This window comes from Sorghum bicolor, chromosome 3 (assembly GCF_000003195.3).
Source record: "Sorghum bicolor cultivar BTx623 chromosome 3, Sorghum_bicolor_NCBIv3, whole genome shotgun sequence".
In the NCBI taxonomy this organism is placed as follows: Eukaryota; Viridiplantae; Streptophyta; class Magnoliopsida; order Poales; family Poaceae; genus Sorghum; species Sorghum bicolor.
The window spans coordinates 19,845,148-19,859,985 of record NC_012872.2 but is presented as its reverse complement, the minus strand read 5'-3'; the positions used below and the strand labels follow the sequence as shown (position 1 = coordinate 19,859,985).

The 14,838-nt window shown below is 43.1% G+C and overlaps 1 pseudogene; it reads left to right on the top strand.

The window, feature by feature from the left end:
• The window catches only part of LOC110433655, a 112,987-nt pseudogene extending 109,933 nt beyond the window's left edge, over nucleotides 1-3,054 (top strand).

The window sequence follows — 14,838 nt, the reverse complement described above, 5'->3', positions numbered from 1 at the left end:
TATCAGGACCCCAAAGGAAGATTTTCGACCTTAAGATCTCTCGTTCTTCGAGGATGATCTTTTTAAAGATTTCGGAAACACCTCGAAGTACTCATGTCAAAGAAAGCCGCAAGTTGCCACTCCTAATGATAAGCTAGATGAGGATTTTATAAAACATTCAATTAATGAACTCTCAGCTATCATGAGTCAGGAATGGACCAAAGAAACGGAGTTATCTTCTGATCCACTTCAGATTAATACCCCATCTTCGTCCATTCAGTGCAAAATTCGGCGTAGCTGGCAAGAAGCATTGTATAATCCACTTGTTGGGGCCAATTTAATGTCGAAATCTTTTATGCTCACCCATCTACGGTCTAAACCACTAGCCCCGACAGAGAAAACTCTCAGGGTAGCCCCGCGTACGGAATTGAAAAGTTGTGGGATTCTCCACCAAACCCATGTACGACTTGATAACATCAGAACGAGTCTTGACTTTTATGTCTTTGACATTAAAAGTTTTGACATCCTTATAGGCCACCCTATAGAGCTTTTAACCCATGAACTGCCAGCTACAGGGGCAATGAACGTAAAATTGGGAAGAGACACTTTTTCCATTCCAATCACTCGAGCTAAAAACTCAGTGACCGACTCTCGACCCGACCTACCTTTGCCCAAGGAGGTGATGGCCGTTTCACCTTTTGAAACACCTGAATCGTCCTTAGATAAAGACGCCGAAAGATTCATTCGAGAAGAGGACGAGCTAGGAGAAACCATAGAACTCCCCGAGGATGAAACGCCACCAAAACCTCCAGTTGAGCTTAAACCCTTGCCCGCTGGGCTGCGTTATGCCTTTCTAAACGGCAACAAAGAAACTCCCGTAATTATTAGTGATAAGCTATCTGATGAGGATTCGAACAAACTCATTGCCGTCATAGAAAAACATAGCACAACCTTTGGGTATTCCTTGCAAGACCTCAAGGGAATAAGCCCAACACTCTGCACACATCGCATACCTACGGACCCTGAGCTTACACCTTCTCGTGAACCCCAACGTAGGCTGAACAACGCGATGCGTGAAGTCGTGAAAAAGGAAGTTCTCAAACTTTTTCACGCCGGGATTATTTATCTCGTACCACACAGTGACTGGGTCAGTCCCGTCCAAGTGGTTCCAAAGAAGGGAGGCATGACGGTCGTTAAAACGATAAAGATGAGTTAATCCCCCAACGACCATAGACAGGGTGGAGAATGTGTATCGATTATCGAAAACTTAACAAGGCAACAAAGAAATATCATTTCCCACTGCCCTTCATTGACGAAATGTTAGAGCGGCTGGCGAAACATTCTTTCTTTTGTTTTCTTGACGGGTATTCGGGTTATCATCAGATCCCTATCCACCTCGATGATCAAAGCAAAACCACGTTCACATGCCCATATGGAACGTTTGCTTATAGACGCATGTCCTTCGGACTATGCAATGCACCTGCCTCCTTTCAAAGGTGCATGATGTCTATCTTTTCTGACATGATCGAGGAAATTATGGAAGTTTTCATGGACGATTTTTCAGTCTATGGAAAAACTTTTGATCATTGTCTAGAAAACTTAGACAAAGTGTTGCAAAGATGTCGTGATAAAGACCTGGTACTTAATTTGGAAAAGTGCCATTTCATGGTCAGAGAAGGCATCGTTCTCGGACACCTAGTTTCCGAGAGGGGAATCGAGGTAGACAAGGCCAAAATTGAAGTAATAGAGGGTCTACCTCCTCCAGTGAACGTAAAAGGGATCCGAAGTTTCTTAGGCCACGCTGGTTTCTATAGAAGGTTTATAAAAAACTTTTCACAAATTGCAAGGCCTCTTACAAATCTTTTAGCCAAAGAAACACCCTTTGAGTTCATCGATGAGTGTCTCACTGCCTTTCATAATTTAAAGAAGGCACTCATCTTAGCACCAATCATCCAACCCCCGGATTGGTCACTACCGTTTGAGATAATGTGTGATGCTAGTGACTTTGCTGTCGGGGCAGTCTTAGGTCAAACAAAAGATAAACAACATCATGTAATTGCTTATGCTAGCAAAACTATGATAGGAGCTCAGTTAAATTATGCTACCACAGAAAAAGAGCTCCTTGCCGTAGTTTTCGCTATTGATAAATTCAGATCTTACTTAGTGGGAGCAAAAATAATTGTTTATACTGATCATGCTGCTCTAAAATACCTGCTCACTAAGAGTGATGCAAAACCTCGCCTCATAAGATGGATCTTGCTATTACAAGAATTTGATTTAGAAATAAAAGATAAAAAGGGTATAGAAAATACTGTGGCAGACCATCTTTCGCGTATGCAAGTCACTAACATGCAGGAACTACCCATTAATGACTTCATGCGTGACGACATGCTGTTAAGAGTGACTGACCTGAACCCGTGGTACGCCACCATCGTCAACTACATGGTCACGGGTTACGTACCACCAGGCGAAAGCAGGAAGAAGCTGCAAGTTGAGAGCCGCCGACACCTTTGGGACGACCCATACTTGTATCGGGTCTGTTGTGACGGGCTTTTGAGGAGGTGTGTACCAGCAACCGAAGGAGAGAAAATCATCGAACAATGCCACTCTACACCATACGGAGGCCACTATGGAGCCTTCCGCACTCAAGCCAAAATCTGGCAGTGCGGATTCTTCTGGCCGACGATGTATGAGGACACGAAGGACTTCATCCGAAGATGCCGGAAGTGTCAGTTTCAAGGCAACATCACTGCTCGCAATGAAATGCCCCTCCATTACAACCTACCGGTCGAAGTATTTGATGTATGGGGCATTGACTTCATGGGTCCATTCCAGAAGTCCCAAGATTGCGAGTATATCCTGGTTGCTGTGGACTATGTGTCCAAGTGGGTAGAAGCTCTACCATGCCGAGCTGCTGACGCAAAGCACGCTCGGAAGATGTTTCATGAAGTGATCTTTCCTCGGTTCGGAACACTCAGGATGGTTGTGAGTGATGGAGGATCACACTTCATTGATAGAACATTCAGAAACTTCCTGCGTGAGCTTGGAGCAAAGCACAACATAGCTACCCCGTAGCACCCTCAAACAAGCGGTCATGCGGAAACCTCAAACAAGCAAATCAAGAACATCCTACAGAAAATAGTCAACGAAATGGGGAAGGGTTGGAAGACCAAGTTACCAGATGACCTCTGGGCATATCGGACGGCCTATAAAACCCCCATAGGCATGTCACCATTCCAGATGGTATATGGCAAAGCATGCCATCTCCCGGTTGAGCTCGAGCACTGAGCTTACTGGGCGATCAAGAACTGGAATATGGACTTCAAGCTAGCTAGCAGGAACTGACAGAAACAGATAGCTGAGCTTGAAGAATGGCGAGAAAAAGCTTACCATAGTGACAAGATATACAAGGAAAGAACAAAGAAATGGCACGATCACCGAATCAAACCCAAGGAGTTTAGAAAATGTGACCGCGTTCTACTCTTCAACTCCAAGGTACGACTTTTCGGTGCATGAAAACTTCGAAGTAAGTGGAAAGGACCATACACCGTCATCGAGACCTCCGAGCATGGCGCGATCACCATAGCAGATGACGAAGGTAATATCACTAAGGTAAATGGTCAACGCTTAAAAGTTTTCCTGGAACCCAATTTTGAAAAGGAAATTGAAACAATACATTTGATTAATTGGGTTTAAATTGTAAAAAAAGATATAATAATAATAATAATAATAATAATAATATAAATAAAATATTTCAATTAATTCTGCTTAGTTTTGAATTATCAAAAATAAAAATATGATTTCTAAAAAAGGATCTTTAGTTTTTAGCTTTTACCTTTCAATAAAACCCTTGTTTCTCTAAAAAAATATCTAGAAAGCGTAGCAAAACGCAGGCAGATTAAAAATTTGAAAAGTGGGACGAGCGCGCACGCCAAAATTCAGGGCCAACGGACGTGCCCAGGGGTCGGCCGCCCCTAGGGGTCGGCCGCCCCTGGCCTGACACGTCTGCGGCCTGATCTTTTCCAGCGTCTATCTCTTTGTCATCCCTATCCTTATCTGCATGCAAATTCAAATTTGCCGCTCGCGATCTCACCAGGGAGGGCCTTCTTCCTATTTAAACACCCCCTAACCCCTCTTTAAACCATTGCCATTAGTGCTTTCCAAGTTTACATCTTCACAAACCACCTCTATCAAGAGTAGCGCTTAGGGAATGGGCAGCCACGCGCTAGCGCTGTTCGTGGAGTCGGGAGGATCATTCGACGCCGAAGGAGAATTCTCCGAGGCGAACATGAGGGAGGCGTTCGGTGTGGAAGAATGAGAGATGCTGACTGTTGATATTTGGGAACGCAATAAGGAATTGATCCGCAAGCGCACGGATATCGGTGAGCACTTCACCCGAGAAATTATCCAGAGTATCGTATTTATTTTTTTACCACTAGGAGAAAGAGTGCATCTGACTAACCGGTCTATTACTACTAACCCTTTAGGCAGCAAAGAATGTCTCTCGATGTGAGTGATAAATAGAGAAGACTGTAACCGTAGTCTCCTTCTAACCTTGGTAAGGATGACCTACTGTTCTATTGGGGAGGCTAACGGAATCTTGACACCACAAAGGATGTTCAACCCGCACCTATAAACCCTATCCTTCCTGCTAACGAGATATGGTCTGCAAAGGTAACTCGAAATTGTCACGTTCCTCACTACTACCACGGTCTAGCTAGTCATGGAATATCTATGAGTACCCCAGCCTAAACACCACGTTTACGCCAGCAATGATTACTCTAAACTCTACGCAAAGAGATTAAAGTAAACTCATAAACCATAGGAACAATAAAACAAGAACTTACTAGAATTTAGAAGTCAAAATACTGAAGAATCCTAGGAGCAAGCTTCGGGTTAGAACTTGATCCCGTATGTACAAGCTTGGAGTAGACACCGACAGGCCGGACTTCCTCCAATCTACACCTCCACTCTATCTCTCTCAATCTAGTAGAAACTAGAAGATCTATTTCTACTTTACATTGGTTGTTAAGCCTAAAAAGAAATATTAATTAGAGAAGAGGTTTTCCATCGAGGGCACCCCTCAATCTCTATGATAATTTCTTGTCTTCTCCAGGGGCCAGGGGGGTCTCCTTATATAGTCCTCCTCCTCTATGCGTTTTTGGGTCAGTAGACGAGGTGGTACTACATTATCTTTGATCCATTAGGTCAGTGGAACATCGTGTGCGAAGAGAGTCCCGAACAGAATCTAGCAGGGGGCGGGTGCCCAGGTCACCAGGGCGGGCACCCTGGGTGGTGAGGTCATTGTCCCGATCTTCACGACGTAGGATAACTAGCTGAAGATCAGCCGATAACTTGCTGCAAGCAGCGAGGATAACTAGTGCAACCTGACGACACGCACAAGGAGCCAACCACCGTCTCTATACGGCAGCCTGAACCAAGGATTCGCCCAACCACACTCTCAAAGATCCAACCTATGCAACCTGAACTCGAGGATCAGGAGCACGGATTGGGTGCCGATGACGCGGCCGCTTCTGTAATCTCCGCGAAGGAAAACACAAGAGCAAAGGGGTAGAGATCACTCTCTGAATTTGTTAGCACGCAGCTGAACAAAGGGGTTCTGTATTTCAATTATCAAAGTCTTGGATTACAATGAGTCTTAGGGGGTATTTATACTAGCAACAGCCCTGCTAGATAGGTATGAAAACGAAATAGAGTTTCTGAGGGAAGGCAATGTGAAAGGTCCCCTCGAAATGAATTCCCGAAGTGGCTTCGCGTGACTGTTGGCCTCCAGAGCAGTTTCCAATAAACTGACCATAACTTTTTATTGGGAAGTCCAAATGATGAACCGTTTCTTGGGTGTGAAACTAGACTCCAAGAGCTTTCCATCAATGTATTCCATGCACCACGAAACGCTGTATATTGGTACAGTTTCACTTGGCAAGTTGTACCAACATTCTGTCACGACAGACTGTTGACCTTCTGAGCAGTCTGTACTAATTCTGGTCTGCAGGAAATATGGAGTATCCAAACTGGTCTCCACTAGATTCATTGGAAAGTAGACTCGAAGAGCTTTCCAACAAGTGCTCATGGGCCTTCATAGCATCTCGAAAGTGAAAGTTATGATCTTTTCTTTCAACTGGTCCGTTCTGCACCGCACTGGTCCGATCTGCCCTTCTTTCAACTGGTCCGTTCTGCACCGTGTTGTTCCAATCCTTGCGATCTAGGTCACCTCCCTCCTCATGTGTATACCTAAGCACAACCAAAGTAGAACACTTAGGTAGTATAATATTCTCATTAACATTAATAGAACTCTCACAAAGTAGCGCGTTCACCTCTTGTTGTAGCTTCTTGGCTCGGCTACGTGTAATTGCTCCATCAATGGCTTGGGCTGGTGCCGACGTAGTCGGTGTAGAGGTTGGCATGGAATTAGAGGGAGCATGCTTGGTTGGGATGTCATCATCATCCTCCCCCTCTTGAAAAGGAGTCGACCTCGACTCTGATTCTTCTAATCCAAAGAATGGTGTCAAGTCAGCAACATTAAAGGTTGTGCTAACACCATAATCTTCAGGAAACTCAATCTTGTAGGCATTATCATTGATCCTGGACAACACTCTGAATGGACCATCTCCCGGTGGCATCAACTTGGATTTACGCTTCTCAGGAAAGCGGTCTTTGCGAAGATGTACCCACACTAAATCTCCGAGCTCAAATATCACCTTCTTGCGATGCTTGTTTGCCCAATTAGCATAGTACTTGGACCTTCTTTCGATTGCTTCTTTGGTCTTCTCATGAATCTTCTTGACATATGATGCACGCTTGGATGCTTCCATGTTAATCCTTTCCTGCAATGGTAGAGGCAACAAATCGATCGGAGCAAGGGGTTTGAATCCATACACAACTTCAAAAGGACACATATTAGTTGTAGAATGTACTGCCCTGTTGTAAGCGAATTCTACATGTGGCAAGCACTCTTCCCACTCCTTCAGGTTCTTCTTTACCGGCAAGGGGGCTTCGGATAGCCTCTTCTTCAATTCTTGGAATGCTCTCTCTTGTGGTTCACCCCATTGGAAGGCAACACCTTTCTTTGTTAACTCATTCAACGGAGCAGCTATGGTGCTGAAATCTCTCACAAATCTCCTATAAAAACCAGCAAGTCCATGAAAACTTCTCACCTGACTCACATTTTCAGGAGTTGGCCAATCCTTGATTGCTTTCACCTTTGATTCATCAACCTGAATTCCTGAACCTGAAACAACAAAACCAAGAAACACAACCTGATCTGTACAAAATGTGCACTTCTCAAGGTTAGCAAATAATTTTTCTTTTCTTAGCACATCCAAAACTTGCTTAATATGATCAACATGTTCCTCCAATGTCTTGCTATAAATTAGAATATCATCAAAGTAAACAACAACAAACTTTCCGATGAATGCTCGCAAGACATGGTTCATCAATCTCATGAACGTACTAGGGGCATTGGTCAAACCAAAAGGCATAACTAACCATTCATACAGCCCAAACTTTGTTTTAAAAGCAGTTTTCCATTCATCTCCAATCTTCATTCTAATTTGATGGTAACCACTTCTCAAATCAATTTTAGAAAACATCATAGAACCACTCAATTCATCAAGCATGTCATCTAGCCTAGGAATAGGATGACGATAACGAACGGTGATGTTGTTTATGGCTCTACAATCTACACACATCCTCCAAGAACCATCTTTCTTTGGCACCAAAATCACAGGAACAGCACAAGGACTTAAACTTTCTCGCACATATCCTTTATCTAAAAGTTCTTGTACTTGCCTTTGAATCTCCTTGGTTTCTTCCGGATTGGTGCGGTATGCCGGACGGTTTGGAAGTGCAGCTCCAGGGATGAGATCAATTTGATGTTCAATACCGCGCAAAGGAGGAAGTCCAGCAGGTGTTTCCTTTGGAAAAACATCGTCATAGTCTTGCAAAACATGTGCAACAACACTAGGGACAGATGTTAAGTCATTAGCTGAAAGCAATGTGTCCTTGCACACAAGTACAAATAGTACTTGATCTGGGTTTTTCCTCACATCTCTCATTTCAGATTTGGTGGCTATCATCACGAAGTTCTCTCCCTCTCTTTTTCTGTCATCTCTCATGTTTGGCTTCTGGCTCTCACTCACTGATTTGTGGAGGGCACTCAAATTATTTTTCTCTACTTCTTTTGCACTCTCATTCCTCACTTCGGAGCTCTTTTGCAAGTGCTCAGCTAGGATTTGCTGCGGTGTCATGGGTTTCAGAATCAACTCCTTGTTCTTCCACTTGATGGTGTATTGATTGGTTCTACCACAATGTAGAGACGATCGATCATATTGCCATGGTCTTCCCAGCAGCATGTGGCACACTGTCATAGGCACCACATCACACTCTACAGTGTCAATATATTCACCAATCTTGAATGGAACTTTCACTCTTTGTGCAATCTTAATAGAACCTGAATTATTAAGCCATTGCACATGATATGGATGGGGATGTTTCAGCAGCTTCAACCCAAGCTTTTCAACCATTTCTTTGCTTGCAAGATTGTGGCAACTGCCACCATCAATGATCACTTTGACAACCTTATCTTGCACTTTAGCTCTAGTCTGAAAAAGATTGTGCCGCTGTCCACTTTCAGCATCGCTCATTTGTACACTCAAAATCTGAGTTACAACAAGAGCAGCACCAGATTCAAATTCACAGATGTCCTTCTCAAGATTACTCTCACTTCCACTATCTTCTTGTTCTTCCTCACTAGCAGATTCATACTCCCCTTGATCATTCACAATGATGGTTCTAGCATTTGGACACTCTCTTGCAACATGACCGCGACCACCACACTTGAAGCACTGAATTCCACTACTCTTGCTGGAAGAACCCACTGAGTTTGCTGATTTGAATTTCTCATTTTGAGCAGCCAACTCTTTGCTACTAGAAGAACCAAGGTTGCTAGATCGCGCACCACCATTTGAGCTGGAAAATGTACCTTTACTTCTACTTCCTTTGGGTGCAAATTTACTTCCACTTGCTGCACTCTTTGTGCTGAAAGATACTCCTCTAGTGGACTTCATATCCTGCTGCAATTGCCGCTCAGCTTTGCTAGCTTGATGCACCAATTCAACAAGATTACGATATTGCTGAAATTCAACAATGCGCTGAATATTCCGATGCAGCCCTGACATAAATCTTGCAATTGTTTGCTCTTCATCTTCAATTACATTGGCTCTAATCATCGCCTTCTCCATCTCTTTATAATACTCATCAACACTGAGGCTTCCTTGCTTCAGATTCTGTAGCTTGTCAAATAAATCACGGCGATAATGTTTGGGGACAAATCTTGCTCTCAATTCTCTCTTCATTTCAGCCCATGAACAAACATCACCTTGACCAGCTTCTTCTCTTTCATTCAACATTTGCTCCCACCAGATTAGAGCATACCCATCGAACTCAAGAGCAGCCATGGCAACCTTCTTTCTCTCAGAATAATTATGCACACGAAAAATTTTATCCACCTTCAACTCCCATGTAAGATATGCTTCAGGATCAGATCCTCCTTCAAACTGGGGCATGGTGAATTTTAACTTGCCAAACCTCTCTTCATTGTGCTGATTACACCTACGATTTCTTCGGTGACGACGATCATCATAATGGGGCTGTTCATCCTCTTCCTCAGTTTCACTTTCTTCCAATCCAATACCTCTCCCATGTCCATGACCAGCATCTCTACCACCATGATCACGTCGTGGAAAAGGAGGTCTTCTTGCATTGGCAGCAGCTCGCTCTCTACGCCGTTCCCTTGCACGACGAGCAGCTTCTCCTTCGCTTTCTTCATCTTCATCTTCATGGTGACTGCCGTTTGCATTATCATGAGGATGAATTTGCAACCGGTTCATGAGTGCTTGAACATTGTTTGTTAGCGTCTCCATGCTTTGTTTCATCTCATCGAATTGTGCCATGGTGACACAATCATCAATCTCCGGATGCTCAGTCATCTTGCTGTAAAAAATCAGTGAAGGCAAAGCAACAATATATGTAGAATAGGGAATTATATGTGGAATCTCACAATCTCACCTCTCTTACCAACCGAAGCTCATGTGAGTTCCCCGCAGATTACAACGGCCAATGCGAGGTGGTAACCGAGAATGATGGTTGGGAGAATCCAAGATCAGTATTTTCCTATGACGGTGGGTTATTTGTGGAGCTTGGTGGGGATATATTTCACAAGGAATGCAGTCTGAATTCTTGATATTGTAAAGTTAAACCACAATCCAAACTAGAAGTTCAATGCCTAGTGCTGACCACAAGATATGGGTGATGTAAATAGATCAAACACACGCGCAAAGATAATTCAGATTTGATGCAAACAAGGAGTATGCCTAGGATGCAAGTGTTGCAATCAAAACCAAGCAAAATTTTGCACCAAAGATGGATAATGACTAATTGTGTGACTTGATATAAAATTCAGAACTTGAGCACATAAACAGAGTGAACTTTCTACTCTTTCTTCACAACTTTTCTTCCTCAACTCTCCTTTTTTTTCACTTTCCTTTTTTTTGATACCTTTTTTTTATAACTAAGAACAAGAGCAGATATAACACTTGCACACACTTTTTTTTTTGAAACAAGACACAACCGTCAGCGTTCTAACTTGATAGGATCAAAGTTTACGCGAAGGATGATACCGGTTTCAGATTTTCTTTAGGGATTTGTAGATATAAAAGAGGCACAAAGGACACACAAAGGATATGATGATCAGCAACTAAACAAAACTCTAATGGACTGAAACTTAACCAAACTCACAAGAAAAACAGATTGAAACAAAGGGCTAATGCAATTTTTTTATGGCTTTTTGGTGGATAGGACGAACAAGATATATATATGTAGCTAAGGGTAAAAATCCTACCATGGAAACTTGAGCTTTGATACCAGATGGTGAGGTCGTTGTCCCGATCTTCACGACGTAGGATAACTAGCTGAAGATCAGCCGATAACTTGCTGCAAGCAGCGAGGATAACTAGTGCAACCTGACGACACGCACAAGGAGCCAACCACCGTCTCTATACGGCAGCCTGAACCAAGGATTCGTCCAACCACACTCTCAAAGATCCAACCTACGCAACCTGAACTCGAGGATCAGGAGCACGGATTGGGTGCCGATGACGTGGCCGCTTCTGTAATCTCCGCGAAGGAAAACACAAGAGCAAAGGGGTAGAGATCACTCTCTGAATTTGTTAGCACGCAGCTGAACAAAGGGGTTCTGTATTTCAATTATCAAAGTCTTGGATTACAATGAGTCTTAGGGGGTATTTATACTAGCAACAGCCCTGCTAGATAGGTATGAAAACGAAATAGAGTTTCTGAGGGAAGGCAATGTGAAAGGTCCCCTCGAAATGAATTCCCGAAGTGGCTTCGCGTGACTGTTGGCCTCCAGAGCAGTTTCCAATAAACTGACCATAACATTTTATTGGGAAGTCCAAATGATGAACCGTTTCTTGGGTGTGAAACTAGACTCCAAGAGCTTTCCATCAATGTATTCCATGCACCACGAAATGCTGTATATTGGTACAGTTTCACTTGGCAAGTTGTACCAACATTCTGTCACGACAGACTGTTGACCTTCTGAGCAGTCTGTACTAATTCTGGTCTGCAGGAAATATGGTGTATCCAAACTGGTCGCCACTAGATTCATTGGAAAGTAGACTCGAAGAGCTTTCCAACAAGTGCTCATGGGCCTTCATAGCATCCCGAAAGTGAAAGTTATGATCTTTTCTTTCAACTAGTCCGTTCTGCACCGCACTGGTCCGATCTGCCCTTCTTTCAACTGGTCCGTTCTGCACCGTGTTGTTCCAATCCTTGCGATCCAGGTCACCTCCCTCCTCATGTGTATACCTAAGCACAACCAAAGTAGAACACTTAGGTAGTATAATATTCTCATTAACATTAATAGAACTCTCACAAAGTAGCGCGTTCACCTCTTGTTGTACCTTCTTGGCTCGGCTACGTGTAATTGCTCCATCAATGGCTTGGGCTGGTGCCGGCGTAGTCGGTGTAGAGGTTGGCATGGAATTAGAGGGAGCATGCTTGGTTGGGATGTCCTCATCACTGGGCCTGGCCCCTTTCGGCTTCTGCTTCGTTCTCGTGGCTTCTGGAGTCTTCTAGATGGTAGAAAATCGCGCGGTGCGTTGATATCTCTATGTAATCCCGACATGTGGGCCTTTCTTCCTTATTTCCTGATAACCCCCTGCAGAAATAGACAAACACCAAAACTCGTGGAATTCTGTCAGATCAAACTCTAATTCTAGGTGTTGGTTGCATATTGGTCCTTTCTCTTGTTTATTTGATAATTAAAATTTGATACTTAAGGACCGTCAACAAATACCCCCCTACTTAGGCTTTTACTCGTCCTCGAGAAAAGGATGGTTAAGAACAATACTTGGGGTAAAACATTCTTTATATTTGTAGGGTATTAAAATCCACTGTGTACTGTAGTCAGGGATGTATATGATTAAGAGTAAAGATCCTTTCTTCTCAATCCTGTCACTTGGAGTTTTTTTAAAATTTTGAAAGAAAGCTAGCATACCTTTTTATCCTCATAGGCTCTCTCAGATCACTCATTATCTTTTATATATCTCACTGAGGCTGTTTTAATTTGCAAAAATTCTCAAGCATACTTACTTTGCATTTGTTGCCTGATCAAAATGGGATCCGAGGAGGGGAATGTCATACTCTTAGATCAAAGACTTTGGAAATTAAAATCTTTGTCAACACTTGCTGGCATATTGCTTATTAGAGGGACCATGGGCTATCATTTTCTTCTTTCTTTCTCCTTTTTTAAGTGGATACCGAGGTATCCCTAATTCTACTACCGGACACTTGTCCATTTTTTTCTGCGAGGTTGTCGAGCACTTGCTCCTTTTTATTTCCTCAAAATATCTTTATTTTTGCATAGCCCATGCCTCTAATGCAATAATACTTCCGAAGAGTGAATCTTTCTGAATAAATGTCTTGATCTTAGGAGCATGATAAATCTCTCAACAAGGGTCTAACTCATTTTGAACAAACTCAATACAGAGTAGATAGCTTTTATAATCATAATTAATATTTTCATTATTTTCAGGCATATAAAACACTGAGGATGGTAGCTAGATTTTGAAGATTTTGAAATAAATTCTCCAAGCAACAATGATATCAAGAATAAGAAACTCATACTCTACCATTACATATTCCATACTGTCTTAAGTAACACGGGGTTTTAAGATGATTTTATAATAATTGCAAGTTTCAGAAAATATAACAGAGTGAGATTAATCATGATTAGAAATATTTTAATCTTTTTAATTTATCATGTCGGAAACAGCAATCTGCATAATCAAGATATGTGAAGTGTAAAGTAAAGTGTGCAGAGTGTGTACCTGAATTGTGGAGTGGTGTAGTCGGAGTGTGTTTGGCATGTTGAGGGATCTCCCCCATACTTGTTTTCTGCTTTCTTGCACAAAAATAAAGTAGAGATACACGTGACATAATAATAGTAATACTCTTTATTAATCTTGAGGCATTTATTACAAAAGACTAGTAGCAAACTGATGACAATAGCAAACTGATGATAATAGTAACAAACTGACAATAATAGTAAACCTAAACCGAATTTAAAGATAAATGACTAAGATGCATTGCCTCAAGGTCTAATCTAGATAACTTAGCAGCGCTCTAATTCCTTAATCTTCCTGTTGGCACTGGCAAGATCCTGCCTGAGGCCTAGTATGATGGTGTTGTGGTTAGAGAGCTACCTAGTGAGGGAATTAATCGAGGACTGGAGGTCTATGATAATTTTGTCTAGTCTGCGAACGTCCTCATCAATATCGACTATAGTCTTGCGACGCTTGGGAGGTGTCTCAAAAGCATTGAGAGCGTGCTTCGGGGCTGCCTTTGGAGGGATGAAATGGACTTTGGCTGCTCTAATCCCTTCAAAGTAAGGCATTTCCTCCTCCGTAGTGTAGCGAACGCTGCTGATCTCGCCGCTCCGGTTGGTCTTGACTCCAACGACCCTCTCATTGGGTCTAGGTGGAAGGATCGTCGTGCCGATTGGCACCTTGATGGTGGTCTTCGTCTTGGATGATGATCCTTTGAGGAGTAGGGGTTGTGGCGGTGCGGTGAGAACTGGTTGAGAATGATAGGATTGGGCGGAGCTGTGCTGGCGTAATGGCATGGCTTCTAGCTGTCGCTCTGTGTTGGCCGGGACGAGAGCGCGGGCATCGGGGTCTTCCACAGGCTCCATGTTGAGGTTGAAGGGGACGACTTCCCAATCATCGTGGAACTTCTCGGCCATTGGAGCAGCAAGGAACTAATCAAGCTCTAATTGAAGGTGAGAAGGCTTGGAGGGTTGGTGTTGAAAACTAATGTCAGGGGTCTATTTATATAGGGGTCAAAAAGTGCCTCTATGGGTTGTTCGGGTTGCTCCCGTCGATGTGCGTGCGAAGCTTTCCATCTGAGGGATTATTCGGATTACCATAAGTGCATTTTCCATAACAGAGAAAATCGGGACCGAGGGGGAACATGAGCTGGGCGCCCGCCCACCTGATCTGGGCGCCCGCCCTCTCTCTGGCCCCTCTGTGGGCCCACTTTCTCGAGCGCGTTATTAGATGCAAAACTATTTAGAAATATATATATATGACCCGAAAACATCAGACTAAAAAGGTCGGGCTCTAATTCTCCATGGGAAGGTGAAAATGGACCTAAAAATAATTTAAGACGTTGACCATTTACCTTGAATAACGTACCTTCATCATTTTGAAGTGTGATAGCTCCATGGGATGATGAATTAATTACCTTGAATGGTCCTTTCCA